Below are 5600 nucleotides of genomic sequence, written 5' to 3'. Positions count from 1 at the left end.
AAGATCTTTGTTACCAAGGAAGAACACCAGAGATTGAGACAGTGGGAGTATCCCGTATGATTGATTTCCTGTGATAGCAGAGCTGGCCTTGATGTCACCTAGATGTCATTCCATCTTGTCTTCTGTTTTTATGGGATAGGGTGTGGAGACTCTACCTGTTACCAAGCACACAACGGAATAACTTCACTTTCCGCTTCCGTTGCAAAGCAACAGAAGAAAAGGGCTGCTGGAGAGAGAGGAGGAGAGAGCCTCAGGAAGGCAAAGGTTTACACTCATATTCTGGTAAAGTCCAGGTTTGGGGGTCTGTTTGTTCTGTATGTTTTTGCTTATGGCAATATGTTTTTGCTCCTGCTGATTATTATGTTTTATTTCTGCTGAGTCACACCATCAGCTTACATGTGTAACCTTTCTGCTAGGTGGTGTCAGCAACAAGAATGGCTAGATTCAACAGCTAGGTGTTCCTCTTAACATTGCAATCTCAGTAATCTGGGAAAACTAAACACCATCCAGGGTACCACTACGAGGCAGTACTTCCCCACTTGTACGCAATGAGTCAGTGTATAACAAAAGAAAACTTTTATTAAAAATAGAGAGGAATCCAGCATTAGTTTGGGAGGACACCACAGCAATGATTCAAAAGCATATAAATTATAGGCAAACATCTACTCAACAATATGTTGGGCAGGGTCCTTTATCTGTTTCTCACTTTATGGTGTCAAAGTCTGATGGATGAATGTCCCTTTAACACCCCACTCTGCATTCCCTGTACTCAGTGCTTAACTGAGGTAATGAAAGAGGTGCCGGAGCTCAAGCAATTAGGTGCTGGGGGTCAAGTAATTATTTTACATTCATAACTGATGCAGCGAACCCAGAGGTGCTGATGCTAGGAACTGCCAAGCCTAGAAGTGCCGGGGCTCAGCACAGGCTGCACCCCACTCACAGCTGGTTGTCCAGGGTCAGCAAAGTCCCAAAATTCAGGGGTGCATTCATGTGAGTTCACCTCCCACCCCTGAAAAGGAGGAGCAATTGTGTAATGCCTCTGCTGTTGCTGCTACCTCTGCCGCACCTACTCTCTGCTGCCACTTGGTGTTGCTATCTCCACCTCTGTTATAAGTTTCAGAGTGGTAGCCGTGTTAGTCTGTATTAGCAAAAAGAACGAGGAGTACTTGTGGCACCTTAGAGACTAACAAATGTATTTGGGCATAAGCTTTCGTGGGCTAAAACCCATTTCATTGGATGCATGCTCTGTTATAAGTGCTACTGCTTGCTGCTACCTCTGCAATGCCATGTTCTGCCACTTAGCCCAGTTCTCAGTGATTTCACTGGATAATGGGGAAGATCACTGCAACTGCAGACTCTGTGGTGTCTTTCACTGCATCACTGTCCCCACATCACATCTAAGGCCTGGTCTACACTACGGGTTTAGGTCAACTTTAGCAGCGTTAAACCGAATTAAGCCTGGACACGTCCACACAACGAAGCCCTTTCTTTCGACTTAAAGGGTCCTTTAAACCGGTTTCTTTACACCACCTCCGACGAGGGGATTAGCGATAAAACCGGCCTTTGCGGGTCGGAATTGGGGTAGTGTGGACGGAATTCGACGTTATTGGCCTCCGGGAGCTATCCCACAGTGCTTCATTGTGACCGCTCTGGACAGCACTCTCAACTCAGATGCACTGACCAGGTAGACAGGAAAAGACCCGCGAATGTTTTAATTTCATTTCCTGTTTGCCCAGCGTGGAGAGCACAGGTGACCACGCAGAGCTCATCAGCACAGGTAACCGTGATGGAGTCCCAGGATCGCAAAAGAGCTCCAGCATGGACCGAACGGGAGGTACGAGATCTGCTCGCCATATGGGGAGATGAAGCAGTGATAGCTGAACTCCGTAGCAGTAAAAGAAATGGAAAAGTATTAGAAAAGATCTCCAAGGCCATGAAGGACCGAGGCCATAACAGGGACACACAGCAGTGCCGCGTGAAAATTAAGGAGCTACGGCAAGCTTACCACAAAGCCAGAGAAGCAAACGGAAGGTCCGGGGCAGAGCCGCAAACTTGCCGCTACTACGCGGAGCTGCAAGCGATCCTAGGGGGTGCAGCCACCACTACCCCAACCGTGTGCTATGACTCTCTCACTGGAGAAACACACAGGGAAGACGGTTCGGGGAACGAGGAAGATGACGATGGAGGTACTGTAGGTAGCTCACAGCAGCAAGGAAGCGGAGAAACCGGTTTCCCCAACAGCCAGGATATGTTTGTGACCCTGGACCTGGAACCAGTAACCCCCGAACTTACCCAAGACCCTCAGGGCACACAGGAGACCTCTGGGGAGTGTAACTTTGTAAATATTTGTAAACATTACCAAAAAAAAGCAAGCGTGTTTAATGATTACTTTGCCCTGGCAATCGCGGCCAGTACATCTACTGGAAAAGTCTGTTAACGTGTATGGGGATGGAGCGGAAATCCTCCAGGGACATCTCCAGAAAGCTCTCCTGGTTGAAATGGGGGGATTTTATTAAGGGGACATTCAGAGGTGCCCGTTCCTGCTCTTCTGACCAGAAATGTTCCCCGCTGTTAACCACGCGGTGGGGGGAGGGGTGAAGTGATCATCCCAGAGAATCGTGTGTGTGTGTGTGGGGGGGTGGTGGTTTACTTGTGTTTGTGCCGCATGTTAACCGGGAAACCGCAGCCCCCTCCTTTTACATTGAAACCCCATTTTAAATGGACAGCCCAATTCATCCTTGATATGGGAAATGCGCTGCTGTTTGCAACCTTTCCCGCATGTTAAGAAGGTAAAAAAGCCAAAACACTGTGGCCTACCATGGCTGCCTGCAAGCCGAAATATGCGACCTTGTAATGAAAGAGTGTACCCATTGTTCTCTAAAATGTGTCTTTTTTAACCACCTCTCCCTTCTCCTCCACCAGCTGCAAATGTTTCTCCTTCGCAGAGGCTCGTGAACATTAGAAAGAGAAAACGTAGGACGAGGGACGATATGTTCACGGAGCTGCAGATGTCCTCCCACGCTGATAGAGCACAGCAGAATGCGTGGAGGCAATCAATGTCGGAGATGAGAAAAGCCCAATATGAACGAGAGGAGAGGTGGCGGGCTGAATCGCGGGATGAACAGAGCAAGTGGCGGGCTGAAGACGATAGGTGGTGTCAGCTTGCAGACAGACGGCAAGAGGCAATGCTCCGTCTGCTGGAGCATCAAACTGATATGCTAGAGCGTATGGTTGAGTTGCAGGAAAGGCAGCAGGAGCAGAGACCGCTGCTACAGCCCCTGTGTAACCAACAGCCCTCCTCCCCAAGTTCCATAGCCTCCTCACCAAGACGTCCAAGAACACGGTGGGGGGGCCTCCGTCCACCCAGTCACTCCACCCCAGATGATCGCCCAAGCATCAGAAGGCTGGCCTTCAATAAGAGTTAAAGTTTTAAAATGCAGTGTGTCCTTTTCCATCCCTCCTCCCCCACCCATTCCAGGCTACCTTGGCAATTATCCCCCTACTTCTGTGAGGAACTAATAAAGAATGCATGAATGTGAAAAAACAATGACTTTATTGCCTCTGCAAGCGGGAGGGGAGGGTGGGGTGGGGTGGTTGGTTTACAGGGAAGTAGAGTGAACTGGGTCGGGGGGGGGGGTTTGGAGGGTTCATCAAGGAGAAACAAACAGAAGTTTCACACAGTAGCCTGGCCAGTCACAAAACTCGTTTTCAAAGCTTCTCTGATGCGCACCGCGCCCTGCTGTGCTCCTCTAACCGCCCTGGTGTCTGGCTGCGCGTAATCAGCGGCCAGGCGAGTTGCCTCAACCTCCCACCCCGCCATAAAGGTCTCCCCCTTACTCTCACAGATATTGTGGAGCGCACAGCAAGCAGCAATAACAATGGGGATATTCTTTTCGCTGAGGTCTGAGCGAGTCAGTAAGCTGCGCCAGCGCGCTTTTAAACGTCCAAATGCACATTCCACCACCATTCGGCACTTGCTCAGCCTGTAGTTGAACAGGTCCTGACTCCTGTCCAGGCTGCCTGTGTACGGCTTCATGAGCCATGGCATTAAGGGGTAGGCTGGGTCCCCAAGGATCACGATAGGCATTTCAACATCCCCAATGGTCACTTTCTGGTCTGGGAAGAAAGTCCCTTCCTCCAGCTTTCGAAACAGAGCAGAGTTCCTGAAGACGCGAGCATCATGTACCTTTCCCGGCCATCCCACGTTGATGTTGGTGAAACGTCCCTTGTGATCCACCAGGGCTTGCAGCAGCATTGAAAAGTACCCCTTGCGGTTTACGTAGTCGGTGGCTTGGTGCTCCGGTGACAAGATAGGGATATGGGTTCCGTCTATGGCCCCGCCACAGTTTGGGAATCCCATTTCAGCAAAACCATCCACTATTGACTGCACGTTGCCCAGAGTCACTACCCTTGCTATCACCAGGTCTTTCATTGCCCTGGCAAATTGGATCACAGCAGCCCCCACCGTAGATTTGCCCACTCCAAATTGATTCCCGACTGACCGGTAGCTGTCTGGCGTTGCAAGCTTCCACAGGGCTATCGCCACTCGCTTCTCAACTGTGAGGGCTGCTCTCATCTTGGTATCCTGGCGTTTCAGGGCAGGGGAAAGCAAGTCACAAAGTTCCATGAAAGTGCCCTTACGCATGCGAAAGTTTCGCAGCCACTGGGAATCGTCCCATACCTGCAGCACGATGCGGTCCCACCAGTCTGTGCTTGTTTCCCGGGCCCAGAATCGGCGTTCCACGGCATGAAGCTGCCCCAGTGACACCATGATTTCCACATTGCTGGGGCCTGTGCCTTGTGAGAGGTCTATGTCCATGTCAATTTCCTCATCACTCTCGTCGCCGCGCTGCAATCGCCTCCTCGCCTGGTCCGGGTTTCGCCTTGGCATGTCCTGGCTCTGCATATACTCCAGGACAATGCGCGTGGTGTTCATAGTGCTCATAATTGCCGCGGTGATCTGAGCGGGCTCCATGATCCCAGTGCTAGCTATGGCGCCTGGTCAGAAAAAAGGCGCGAAAGTAGTATCTGACGGACCAGGAGAAGGAGGGAGGGCCGAGTGACGACATGGCGTACAGGTACAGGAACAGGGAGAAACACAAACAACTGTCACACAGAATGGTCCCCCCAAAGATTAAACTGAAAACCCTGGGCTTAGCAGGCCATTGATTTCACGGAGGAAGGGGAAGCAAATGAATACAGAACAAATCTATTTTTTACATCTTAAGCTGGCAGCCGACGGTGCAGCATGAGTGATAGCCTCTCCAGTACGATGATGACGGTTACCAATCATAAAATACCATCATCTGCCAAAAGGCAAGGGGCTGCTGCTGTGTAGCAATGCAGCCCCACGTCTGCCAGCCCCACGTCCGCCAGCACCCAGCATCGCCCTCGGCCTCTTCTGGGTGCTTAGCAGACAATACTGGGCAATTGGCAGAAAATAGTATATTACGACTGGTAGCCATCATCATCGAAACAGTAGCATGTCTGCCCAGGTGGCCATGATTGACAGCCACACCAGTACGACGACGATGGGTACCAGTCATAATATACCATCGCCTGGCAAGGGGCTGGTGCAATGCACCCTACGGCTGCCAGCC

This window comes from Chrysemys picta, chromosome 1, assembly GCF_011386835.1.
Source record: "Chrysemys picta bellii isolate R12L10 chromosome 1, ASM1138683v2, whole genome shotgun sequence".
In the NCBI taxonomy this organism is placed as follows: Eukaryota; Metazoa; Chordata; order Testudines; family Emydidae; genus Chrysemys; species Chrysemys picta.
This window is presented reverse-complemented; position numbering follows the sequence as displayed.